This window comes from Equus asinus, chromosome 5 (assembly GCF_041296235.1).
Source record: "Equus asinus isolate D_3611 breed Donkey chromosome 5, EquAss-T2T_v2, whole genome shotgun sequence".
NCBI lineage: Eukaryota > Metazoa > Chordata > Mammalia > Perissodactyla > Equidae > Equus > Equus asinus.
Window position 1 is genome coordinate 17,577,483 of NC_091794.1, and position 14,262 is coordinate 17,591,744.

The window sequence follows — 14,262 nt, forward strand, 5'->3', positions numbered from 1 at the left end:
ACTTACCCTGGGTGCAATTTAAACTATAGATAAGAGGAAAATGGATATTTCATTTTATACGTAGAAGTAAAAAGAAGGCACTGTTTTCTCTTAAATTAAAAAAATAAAAAGAATTACGTTTTTTAAAAAATTTCTCTTCCACCATGATGGGAAAAAAAGATGGAGAGTAGAAATCAAAGGAGGATTATTGGTGTCTGTCTGTCTTTATTTCTCAACCCTCCATATTTCTTCCCCTTCTTCCTTTGGTAAGTAGAGTAAGGGAAGAGCCTAGAGACCCTGGAGTCTTCTTTACCAGGAGGAATGTGCAGTGGCAGCACCTCTGTCCCAGCTCCTGCAGCGGCAGAAGGGACGTCAGCTCCACCGGGGAGGGTATGGCTGCCTGGCGCCGGAGGCCACCAAAAGACAACTTTCTGACTCCTGCCAGCTTGGACCTATAAATCCTGTCTTTGTCTGCCTGTTGTAGCCCACCCTTTCTGTGTAGATGGCTCCTGCTAGATGGGAAACTGCTTAGGGGTGGCATTTTTGTCCTGCTCAGCTTTGTACTCTGGTTACCTGAGTGTCTGACAATGGCAGGCAGTTGTTAAATAAATGCTTCAGGAATGCATGAATGGATGAATGGATTTTGATCCTTGCCTGTCAGTTTCTGTCTCCTTTTCCCACCCTTTGGTTTTGCAAACTTCCCACGGAAGCTCCTAGTTGCAACTCAGGCCCCTTGTCCAAGAAGGAGAAGTACTTCCCCAAGAGCTCAGCACGCTCACACATGGTACCCAATGATGAACTTGGGGCAACTATGGCCACATGAATCTCACAAGTTTTGACTCAGTCACTAAATCGTGCCTGAGAGATTCCTGTCATGACGGCCTCCTCATTGTCCCTGCTTGCCCCACTTTCTGCCTTTATCTTGGCCCCCCGCTACTTCATTGTTGCCTTTGCACTGGCTGTTCCCTCTGCTTGGAATGCTCTTCCCCCAGATTCCACATGGCCCTTCCAGGTCTTTTCTCAAATATCTCCTTTTTTTCAAAGCCTTTCGTGACCAGCTCACTCAATATTTTCTATCACCTTTTTCTGTGAAAGTATTTCAAGTAGGGGTAAGTCTTACCTCCATTTAAAATATTATATCCTTTACTCAATTATTTTATTCACCTATACAGAATGTAATTCTACATAAAATTATATTATTAGAATATAATCTTCATGAAATTAAGAACTTTCTCTGTTTTTTTTTCTGTCTCCAGTTCTGAAGACCCTGCCTGGCATTGAGCAGGATCTCAATAAAGGATAAATGAATAAATCTCAAAATTGCAACACAAATTTTACTTTAAGTCTTTTACTTGCTCCTTGAGTTTAGTGCACACTTTTTGACCTTCTCACTTTTAAAACTGGTTCCTCCTAACTATAGCATTCATCCATGGACCACTGTCCCATAACGTTACTTAGCAGTGGACATCCGTTGTTCTTGCTCACTCAGCATCTTCTCCCATTCCTCTGGTAATGGACTACCTCTTATGCTGAAACTACTCCATATGGTTTGAATGGAGCTGACTCTGGATCTTTTCTACTCCTTCCCAACACAGAATAGATATAAGAACCAGGCCTGGCCACTCAGACCATCACATCTCCTGGCTGCAGTCATGGACTTAAGCTGGGGCATATGACTTAAGCCAGGTCCTCTCCTGGATTTTTCTGCCAGAGCTAGCAGGAGAAAAACTTTCCAGACAAGTGAATGCAAGTCTTCCATATGTAATGGCTGCTCACCATGTGGAGAGAGCTTGCCCAAGAAATGCAAAGAGACAGACTTCTGGTAACACTGTCTGTTCACTTAGTTCTAACAGTGCCTGAAGCAAGTACTATCCTTGGACTTTCCACTTATGTGTGTTAGTATCTTTTTTTGCTTAAGTTTCTTTGGACTGTATTTCTGTCCCATACAATTTAAAAGATTCCTGACATATCAGCCCCTCCATGCTGGCCCCAGACCGAGTAAGCCCCTACATATAAGCAAACCCCTGTGTGATGCTCCCTCTCGGCCGGTCCTGTTTTCTTGGCCCCTGGACATTTTCACAGTGTCTGTGGCATAAGCGTGGTGATTTGTTGTCCATTGCATATATCATATCCTCATTTTTTTCCCCACATGTTGATCAGATACTTTCAAGATTTAATGCGCAAACTGAAAATGCTGAGAGATAATAACGTTATGTCTACAGAGGAGGAAAACATGATAACATACAGCTAAGGTTGGAAGTGAGGTGCAGTGATGCCAATGACATTTTTCCCATCCCCAAACTGAGTGAAAGTCATAAAGCACGTTATATGCTTAGAAGAACAGGATGTTGGCTATGATCTAATCTTGAAATCATAGGTGCCTACTTCAAAAAATCGAACCTTATTTTACATCAGAACAGCATATGGTATGAAACTAATTATACATCTTAATGATCACAAATCCTTTCCTATTAGCAAACTATGTTGAACAAATATTTTTAAATATTTACTATGGGCATATTACTGTTATGTTACAATTGAGTGGGTGTTTAATGAAATAAAAATTAGTATAGTTTTGTTGCCTAGAGTAGAAAATGTTATACATATACACACACACATGCATATATATGAATGTGTGTGTATGTATACATATGTGCATATACATATTTAATATATATGTGTATATATATACATGCATATAATAATTTGGTAAGATGTAGAAAATGAGATAAGACATAAAAAATTGAAAACAAAAATAAAAACAGAAACACTGGAGCCTCACATTAACAGCTGTAACAGAGAATCAATTGTCACTAGTATCCAGCCTGGATCTTTTCCAAAGCACTTAGGAGATAGGGGGAGGAGCTCATTTTGCCAGGTTGTCACTTAAAAATAGGGATGACCAGCCCGCACCCGAGGCCTGCCCTGGAAAGGGGCTTTACTGTATTCCTGAGCAGGCAAAGTCATGTTGCTTTTTTCCTCCCGTTTGCTTGCCTTTTCTACATAGTCTACGCGAGGCCCAAGTTGGAGCTATTGTATCATGTGTATTATCAAGTTCAAGTCCTCATCTGCTTCTTTAAAGCCATTACCAGGGCAACTCAGATAGGCTCATTTCTCCTATTTATACATGCGTAATCTTTGTTTTCTGACTACTCCACAGGAGCCTAGAAGCTACCACAGGTTCAAGATATCATCGATTGATTTCACAGAAATGTATTAAACACTTGTACTGCCCTAAGTACAGGAGATAGCACAAGAAATAAGACATGGCCCATAGAATTAAAGGGTGCTAACACGAAACAAGGTTGTGATGCCTGCCGTGGAAAATAAACAGGGCTGATAGAAGCAGGGAGATGTGTATCTAAGCTATGCAGAGAATAAAGAAGGCTTCCCAAAGGAGGGGGAGAAGTTAGAAACATCTTGTCTTAAGTGATGCGGAGATTTGTTGGGTAAAAAATAAGGAGAAAGATATTCCAGCCAGAGAGACCACCTCCACACAGGCCTAAAAACACACAAAAAGCCCAGTGTGATTGGAAATGGCAGGAGGTCTGTATATCTGAAGATTAGAGGACAAGGGGATACATGGTTTTGTACACAGAAGGGGCTGGAAAAAAGTGTTGGAGATATTTGTAAAGAGTTTAGAAAACTAACTAAGGAGTTTGGACTTTATGGTATAAACAATGGTATACAGAGACTCAACTACCAGAATCCATCTGGGATAGAATTCAAGGGCTTTGTAAACTTGGATGGAATATAAAATACATCTTTATTTTTACTGATTATTAGGTGAAACGTAGAGTTTTCTTCTGTCTTGATCTGCTTGGATTGCTATAACAAAACACCAGAGGCTGGGTGGCTTCAACAGCAGATATTTATTTCTCACCGATCTGGAGGCTGGGAAGTCCAAGATCAAGGTGACAGAAGATTTGATTCTTGGTGAGGGACCTCTTCTTGGCTTACAGATTGCCATCTTCTTGCTGTATCCTCACATGTCAGAGAGGGAGAGAACTTTGGTGTCTCTTCCTCTTCTTATAAGGGTACTATTCCCATCATGGGGGCTCTACCCTCATGGTCTCATCTAAACCTATTTGCCTCCCAAACCCACCTCCTTATACCATAATGTTGAGGGTTAGGGCTTTCAGCATATGAATTTTGGGGGAGAACTTTCATTTATAATACTTTCAATTATGAGTGTAGCTAACAAAACACAGTGGTACTAGCAGTACCTGTAACTTTGTCACCAAAAGAAATGAGAAATGAGGCATTTTCATTTCATATTACAGTTGTTGCAGATACCTTGAAATGAGGTTTATGCCATCATTTCTTCAAAATTTTGGTAACAAAAATCTACTGCTACATCTTGTTAGTAACCAAGAAGTGCTTTGATAACTGTAGCAGAAATTTTTGAAAAAATGTAATGACTATATTTCACAATAATTTGTGCTGTAATTGTATACATATTATTTTATTCTTTTCAAATAATATTCTGAAAAAGGTAATGGGTGCATATGCTTAGTCAGCTGCCAAAGGATCTGTGGAACAAAAAAGGTTAAGAACTTTGTGTTAGAGATATTTTAGAGACTGGATTTGTGGTTTTAAAAAAAACTGTCAATACTGCAGAATACAAAGAAGTGAAGATAAAGACTCTAGTTAGGAAGCTAAAGTTATTGTTTAGATGAGAGATGATCGGGGAATGAACAGAAACATTGGCAATAAGAGTTGAGAAGAAGGAAGCTGTGGGAAGAAGTGAGGAGGAGATGAGGCAGTGGAAATAGCAAGTACAAAACCCTGAAGTGGGCAAGAGCTGGCTGCGTTCTAGAAAACAAAAGCAGAGCAGTTTAGCTAGAATGTGGTGAGTAAAGGCAACAGTGGGCCAGTGTGAGACTGTCAGGGTAGAATGGACTAGGTCTTTAGGTCATTGTGGCCTTAATAAGGAGAGTGTACCTTATGCTAAGCAGAATGGGAAGCCACTTAAGAACTTGAAGCAGGAAAGTCAACATAATTTGATATATCTGACAAAAAGGGGACTCTGAGTGTTGTGTTAAGTGAGGATTGAGGGCAAAAAAGAACAGAAGTTGGAAGCTAAGTGAGAGATGCTGGTGGCTGGGACAGGGGAAATGGTGATGGAGAAGGAAGGAAGAGGTCAAATACGGTGTGATGGTTAATTTCATGTGTCAACTTGGCTGGGCCATGGTGCCCAGATAACCGACCAAACATTATTCTAAGACTTCTATGAGGGTGTTTTTGGATGAGATTAACATTTAAATTGGAGGGCTTTGGGTAAAGCAGATCACCTTTAATAATGTGGTTGGGCCTCATCTAATCAGTTGAAGGCCTGAATAGAATAAAACGATTGACCCTTCCCCAAGTAAGAGATAAATTTCCAGTAGACAGACTGGACTCAGACTGGAACTCTGGCTTTTCCTGGTTCTCCAGCCTGATGCCTTTAGACTCAAATTGGAACAATGGCCCTTCTGGATCTCCAACCTGCCAGCCCACCCTGCAGATTTTGGACTTGTCAGCCTCCATTACCGTGTGAGCCAATTCCTTATAATAAATCTTTTTGTCTATATATACATATGCTATCAGTTCTGTTTCTCTAGAGAACACTGACTAATACATATGATATGGTTAAATGTCCACTCAGCAAAGCTTGCTAATAGACTGTATCTGGAGGGTGAGGGAAAGAGAGCTGTAAAGGACATTTCTCAAACTTTTGTCATGAACAAGTGGGTATACAATGGTGCTATTTACTGGGGAAGCAAAAAGGGAGGGACAAACAGGTTTGAAAGATTAAATGAGTTCAGCTTGGGTATGTTAATTTTGAGATCCTATAGTACGTTTAATTGGAGATGTCAAGTAGGAAGATGAATTTATGGGTCTCTAACATAGAAGAAAGAGCTGAGCTGGAGCTATAAAAGTTAACTACTACAGATAGTATTTCAATCCACTTTTAGAGAGAAGAGAAGAGAAGAGGGCTCAGGACTAAGCCCTGGGGTACTCACAAATAGGAACCGATAAGGGAAACCTAGAGGCAGCAACCAGAAAGGCAGGAGAAAGACCATGAAAGTGTAAAATTCTTGAGAAAGAAGTGTTTCAAGAAGGAAATAGGGGTCAACTGTATTAAATATAAAATCTATTTTATTGATATGTAATATATATGTAATTAAGTGCACGTATTCTAACTGTACTGTTCAATAGACTTTGACAAACATATACACCTGTGTAGCCTTCATAACAATCAAGACACAGAACATTTCCCTTATTCCCCCAAAGGTTCCTTTTTTGCCCTTTCCCAGTCTGTTTCCAACCCTACTCGACTCCCCAGCAACCACTGGTCCTCTTTCTATCACTGTATATTCGAACTGCGTTTTCCAGATTTTCATATAAATGGAATCCTATGATATGTGCTCTTTCGTGTCTGGCTTCTTTTAAGCAACATCTTTTTGAGATTCACCCATGTTGTTTAATGTTCTAGTAGTTCATGCCTTTCTATTGTTGAATATTATTATATGGATACAATTTGTTTAGCTATTGACCTATTGTTGGATATTTGTGTTGTTTCCAGTTTGAGGCTACTATGAATTAAATTGCTATTAACATTTATGTACCAGTCTTTGTGTTAACCTATGTTTTCATATGTCTTGGGGAAATAACTAAGAATGAAATTGCTGGGTCACATAGTAAGTGAATATTTAATTTTTTAAGAAGCTGACAAACTGTTTTCCAAAGTGGTGGCACCATTTTTCATTCTAATCAGCGATGTCATCGAGTTTCACTTGTTCCAAATCCTCCCTCACCAACACCTGATGTTGTCAGTTCTCGTAATTGTAGCCATTTTAGTGGGTGTGTAGAGGTATTTCATCGTGCTTTTAATTGGCCTTTCACTGCGGTTAATGATCAAAATTCCAGCAAGCTTTTTTGGGAAAAATTGACAAACTGATTTTGAAATTTATTTGGAAAGGGAAAGGACCTAAAATAGGCAACATAATTTTGAAAAAGAACTAGCTTGCACTAGATTTTAAAATTTATTATAAAGCTACAGTGACTGAGACAGTATGGTATTGCCATATGTCGAAGGAAAAGAATAGGGAGTTCAGAAGTAGACCCACAGTTATATATTCAATTGATCTTTGATAAAGAGCCTCGGTAATTCAATGGGGAAAGGATGGTTATTTCAATAAAAAGCACTAGAACAACGGACATCTGCATGGAATAAAATAAACCTCAACTCTTACATCAAATCATACACAAAATTTAACTCAAACTGCTTCATAGACTTAAATGTAAAAGCTAAAGCTATAAAATATCTAAAAAATGTAGGAGAAAATCCTTTTAATCTTGGGATAGGCAAAGATTTCTTATGTAGGACCAAAAAAGCATGATTTATAAAAGAAAAATTTGATAAAATGAATGTCATCAAAATCTGAAACATCTGATCTTTAAAACAGCATAAAGACAATAAAAAGAACGGATTGAGAGAAAATATTTTATCTATTACATATATTCTTATGTATTTTTTATATATACGCTTCCTATCGAGTTGCAGGAATTTTTTCATATATTCGGGACACACATGATAAAAGATTGTATCCAGAATACATCAATTCAATAGTAAGAGTATAAATATAAAATACATATATTATGTAAAAGATCCAATTAAACACCGGCCAAAAGATTTTAACAGACATTTTACACAAACAGCCAGTAAAATAGCTCTAAGTAACAGCTTCTTTTAGGAAAAAAAAAAAAATTTAAAAAAAGAACATTGGGGCTGGCCTGGTGGCGCAGCGGTTAAGTTTGCACGTTCCGCTTCTGGGCGGCCAGGGGTTCCCCGGTTCGGATCCCGGGTGTGGACATGGCACCGCTTGGCACGCCATGCTGTGGTAGGAGTCCCACATATAAAGTGGAGGAAAATGGGCACGGATGTTAGCTCAGGGCCAGCCTTCCTCAGCAAAAAGAGGAGAACTGGCGGTAGTTAGCTCAGGGCTAATCTTCCTCAAAAGAAAGAAAGAAAGAAAGAAAGAAAGAACATTATCACATTAGGTATATACATTGCTTGAAGATGAATCTCATTTTTAAAATATTAACATATGAAAAATACACATTTTAGGAATCAAGAAATATAAAAAATGTCCCTTCCCATCTCCAAATTGTCCACCTTACAGATTGTCACTGTCCTGTCACTCAGGGCCCCCTTCATCCTCAGTTCCTCCATAAGTCTTTTTCAAATATATTAGCCAGGACCTTTTCTTTTTTTTTGAGGAAGATTAGCCCTGAGCTAATTGCTGCCAATCCTCCTCTTTCTGCTGAGGAAGACTGCTCCTGAGCTAACATCTGTGCCCGTCTTCCTCTACTTTATATGTGGGAAGCCTACCACAGCATGGCGTGCCAAGCCCTGCCATGTCCACACCTGGGATCCAAACCGGCGAACCCTGGGCCACCAAAGCAGAATGTGTACACTTAACCGCTGCACCACTGGGCCGGCCCCAGTGAGGACCTTTATTTTCTTCATTTTCTGTATAGATTCACAACTGATACTTTTCCTCCCATTACTCAAGACTCCTCCAAATCTCATATTGGAGAATCTTTCAAACATCTCCAACCTAGTTCAGAGGCCATCTTCCATGTTTATTATAACTACTTTATAATAATTTAATATATTCTTTAATATAAATTAATATATATTAATATACTAATAAAATATAATAATTTAACTGAAATATAATTTCAGTTAAAATGAAATTAGGGGGCTGGCCTGGTGGCGTAGTGGTTAAGTTCACATGCTCTACTTTAGTGCCCCAGGGTTCACAGGTTTGGATCCTGGGCACGGACCTATGCATTGCTTGTTAAGCCATGCTATGGCCGTGACCCTTATGCACAATAGAAGAAGATTGGCACAGCTGTTAGCTCAGGGACTATCTTCCTTACCAAAAAAAAAAGAAAGAAATTGCTTAGAAAATTTGAGTAAGTATAATGCCATCCGCAAAATTGCACCTCCCTCCACATCTTTGGCATCCTGCCAGCTAAATCTTTCTTAACATGGATAAGGCCTTACCTAAGAACATTCTCAAATTATACAAAGTCATAGAAAGCTGAATCATGGGCCGCTGACAAAATTTCCAGATCATAACTAATGGCTTGATCTTTCATACTTCATCATAAGTAAAAGAAAGGACAGCTAGATTTTCTGCTAATGATAAAATTTATAATGCTGATCACTGGAAAAAAGAAAAGAAAAGAACATGTCCTGATTGGTATGACCAGATTGAATAGCTGAGTGAGCCGAGAATAAATCCAGAGTCTTCAATATATATATTAATATTCTATGTACTTTTTTGATCTCTCGCATATTAGGTTGACTCATTTAGCAAATGAAAATGGAAATTGTAAAAAAAGAAAAAAATCTTCCCTTACATGCCTGTAATGAGCTAAAAGAAGGAAGCATCATGGGGCTGGCCCTGTGGCTGAGTGGTTAAGTTCGCGTGCTCCGCTGCAGGCGGCCCAGTGTTTCCTTGGTTCGAATCCTGGGCACGGACATGGCACTGCTCATCAAACCACGCTGAGGCAGCGTCCCACATGCCACAACTAGAAGGACCCACAATGAAGAATATACAACTATGTACCGGGGGGCTTGGGAGAAAAAGGAAAAAAATAAAATCTTTAAAAAAAAAAAAAAGAAGGAAGCATCTGTAGGGACATGCAGAAGCATCATTGTTAGAAGAAGGGTTCCCTTTACTGTTAGTCCAGCTTCACGAAACAATCACATTTCATTCTTTGTTTTTCTTTTGCCAGCACCAGGCAGAGCTTAACTGGCACTTGCTGAAGTTGAGTGAGAAAAACATCTTTGCCCTACTCTCACAATATGGACTTCAGTTCTGCTGAAGATGAGGAAACGTCTATTTCCGCCATGTGAACAGATAGGAGGTCCACGATTACACCAGGCAACATTCCTCTCCTCCAGACAACCACCCTCTTTGGGATTTGGTCATGTGGTGGACTCCTGAGAAATACAGGGGAAAATTGATCAGAAGTTGGTGATAGATTGCCAATGGGATGGAAAGGGTGAAAAAGAGAGAAATTGAGAGTGGCTGCAGGGTTATGAGCCTGAGAATTTAGAAGGATGCTGGTGGCAAGGAAGACAGATGGAAGCGTGTGATCGCAGGGACATTTGACATTAGATAAATAACTTGGCTGTTTGCCTCTTTAAGCCCCATTTATTACTACTTAGACTGAATTGATTTCTGCATGGCAAATATTGACTCATCTTTCAAAAGCCCCAGCTAAAATGTCACCTCCATGGAGAAGCCTTTCAGACACTCCCCAGGCATTTAGTTGCTTCTCCAGGGCCCACAGAGTACACAATGCATACACTGTTCATGCTGCTATAATGTTTCCTATGCTGTGATTTGCTGCTTGTACATTTTCTCTCTCTGACCAGTGAGTCAGCATGGCCTGTGAAAAGAGCACTGCTTTTGCAATAGACACACCTGGTTCCAATTCTGGCTCTGTCACCATAACATAGGGATCTTCAAGATGACTAGATTACATGTAACACAGGAACACTAACAATTTTGTAGGAATGTGGTGAGGATTAAATCAGAAATATACCCCAGAGCTTGACACAAAGGTGGCACTTAACTCATCTTCTTCTTATTTCTTTCTTTATCTTGTCAGGACCATGTGCTCCTTGAAGGAAGAGATTGGGTTCATGGGGTCCCTACTTCCTGGCACAGTTTAGGTGCTCAATAAATGTTTCTGGAATGAATGAATTGGTCTGCTATCTGTGTCCCTTAGCTCCATGAAGTCACCTCTTCTTATCATCAGTGTGCAGTCTTTATTTGTCCATCTTCCTCGCTACACTGTGAGCTACTCAAAGGCAGTGCACCATTAATACCCTGTACCACCAGAATATGCCTGCTGTTCACCAACCTTTTATGGCTCTCTGCCTTCTGGCCACATGCTAAGATTATACTTCTTGTTCTCCTTGTGACTGTGTGGGGATCACATGACTGGTTCCAGCCTTTGCTTTGTAAGCAGTAGTGACTTCCTGGCAGAATCCAAGCATGTGCCCATGTGAGACTCTCAAATTCTTTCTTTCTGTCTCTGTAACCGGTAGTACTCAAGATGGTAGTTAGCCAACTGTTTGTGTCCTTTTGTGACTGCAAGAGCAGACATCCCATCCCCCACCCACAATCTAGGAGGGACAAGTTAAATAACCAAGCATATACCTTAGTTGATTTAAGTCACTGAGATTTGAAGGATGTTATTATTACAGCCTAATCTCACCTATCTTGACTGATACAGGCAGCTATGGATAGAATATCCAGTATTATATTCAGTGAAGGGCAATTATCAGGAGGCATGTTCAATAAACTAATTTTACAGTATTTTTACTATTTAAGAAGCATTTTAGAAGTATTCTATTGGTAACATTACACAATCCCATGTGGTGGCTGGAAGGGCAATATTATCCCCATTTTATAGACGGGGCAACTAAAATTGACAATTTCTATCATGAGAAATTTAGCAAGTCATGCGAACACTTTTAGAGTCAGGAGTTGAACGCATGGTTTTGCCTTCCAGATAGGCAACCATTTGACAAAGCCACACAAGAAATGTTAAAAATATAAAATTCACATTGATAAAACTCCTACTCTTGAGAAGCCTACAATTTCACTGGGAGTGAAAAGACCTGACACAGTTGTAAAACAGCAGTGTAAGGTTTGGTTTTGTTTAAGTTCTAAATTATAGGTATAAGTGAATGAGCTATAGAAGATCAAAAACAGGCAAGATTAATTTGTGATGGAAGAGCTGGGCAGGAGTCTTTATAAAAAGATGAGATTTGAGATCAAGTATATAGCATTTTATTTGAAAGAATTTGCTCTGATGAAACTGGAACTTATGCATTGTACCAAACAATTGGTTAATTCTTACTTGAATTTCAGGACTCAGTTCAGATGCTGCCGCCTCCGAGAGGTCTTGCCTGACTGCCCCCATCTGCCTTAGCTCTCCTCCTACATGTGTCTTGCCCCGGCATTTAACTTCTGTGCTCGTACTCCTTTGTATTATAAGCACCCATTTAGTTGTCTATCAGGTTAGTTGCCTATTAGATGCTAAATTTAGTTCTCTATTAGACTGTAAGACGCTAAGGGCAGGGACCAAGTGTTCTTTGCATAGACAGCATCTAGTACTGAGACGGGCAATTAAGTAATCTCATAATAACGTTTGTGGTGTGGACTCTCTGTTCCCCCCAAATTCATATGTTGAAATCCTAACCTCCAGTATGATGGTGTTAGGAGGTGGGGCCTTTGGGAGGTGCTTTAGGTCATGAGGATGGAGCCTTCACGAACGGAATCAGTTCTATTACAAAAAAGGCCCCACAGAGCTCCCTGGCCCCTTCCACCACGTGAGGACACAGCGAGAAGTCAGCGGTCTGCAACCCGGTAGAGGGTCTTCACTGGAACCTGATTACGCTGACACCTTGATCTTGGACTTCTAGCCTCCAGAACTGTGAGAAATAAATTCCCGTGTTTTATAAGCCACTCAGTCTATGGTATTCTGTTAAAGCAAACTCAACTGACTAAGACAGTTTGTGAGTAGAAATTGAAGTATTTTTCAATGGCCTAGGAAATTCTATAATCTGGAGGATGCTTTAGAGAGCAACGGATTCCAAAACATCTTGGTCAGAGCCTACGCCTTCTCTGCCCTCCAAGAATTTACACAGAGATCAACAGTGGGAAAATAGTTCCTATTTCTTCTACTCCAGCAACGTGAGTTCAAAAGAGATACCCACTTGGGGTCTGAGTTGATAATGACAAACATGGATGGTCTGACAATTCAAAAGTGATCTGTACATTGTGTGGTGGTAGCTAAAGAAAAGAAAAGAAAGGAGGCATATTTTCCCTCCAGACCAGAAAGGAGAAGCATGACCTGTTACACACCTACTGACTTAACTGGTCCTGACAGCACAGGGGCCATTAATAAAGGCTTTGCAGCCAGTCGCATGCATGTGTAGGCTTAAAAGCCCTGTTCCCCCAGGGCCATTAGAAAGATGCCTGGGTCTGCTACAACATATGCGTCTGTCAGGCAGACATGCTGCTTGCGACTGGAGATGCCGGGGCTGGCCGCAGACCTGACTGATGCGGCAGGAGTCTCGTACAGCTATGGTTTGAAAAGAAGATGGGAGAAGAAGATAGTTTCTATGAATGAAGGAAAAAAATATGGAAGAGGAGTACATACTAACGAGAAGAAACATTTAATAACAATTAGTCTGTGCTCGGAGATGTATGTGCTCGGCTATATTTAATGCTGAGCACACTATTCTCAGGTGAATGCTGAATCACTATCACCCTGATCCTGAATTTCTTCATCTTGACATGGAGATAAAATACCTTCCAAGGTAATATAGCCAGTCAAGGTGAGAAACCCGATTCTAACCAGGACGCTTGGACTACAAAGATTTGCCTTTAACCCCCGTGCTATTTGGCCTCCTGTCTCTTTTTGTGGTGCTAGGCACAAGAATGTCGGATGTCTGAAAAGAATTGGCCAACAGAGAAGGCTAGAGAGGAAATGGAAATTTTGTTGTGGGGCAAAGCATTTTATTTTATATCTGCCTGTTTTGCTCTGAAATCGCCTTAGTACCTCTGAGCATTTCATTACTCGGCCTCTTTCTCCATTTGCAGAAGAGTGTATAAGGTTTAATGGAGTCCCTTGGCTTTTCCCTTTGAAATATTCATGGGCCTTCAGCAGTTTCTTTCCTGCTCACCTTCTCCTCCATTAGGCAAGAGACCTGGAGGAGCTGAAGGAGAGGAAGCCGGTGCAGGAGGAGATGTGTATGGTGTGGCAGGTGCTCACTCCCAGCTCTAGGAGGGGAAACAAAGTGCTCATCCCCCTGAGGACGGCGCCTGCTTTCCTCAGATCTGGAAGAGAGGGGTAGAAATGGCACATTCTGCGAAAAGAGATTTGACTATGTCATTTCCCTGCCTGTGTCTGCCCTCTCCACCAGATAAAAGTCTACCAAGGCTCAAAAGAACAATGGGAAATGGCCCCCATGGAAGAGCCTGGTGAAGGGTCAGCCAAAAAGAAACAGCATGAATTGACCTCACACTGCTCAAATCAGCACCTTCACGTGGCTGCCTTTGGGCCCCTGCTCCACTCTCAGACCCACTCATCCAGCTTCTTGCCCTGCTGTCACCCATCTGTCCCCTCTCAATCTCAGAATAACATAGCAATCACATCACAGCATAGCAGGGCCCCTCAATGATTTCAATCCTGGTTTAC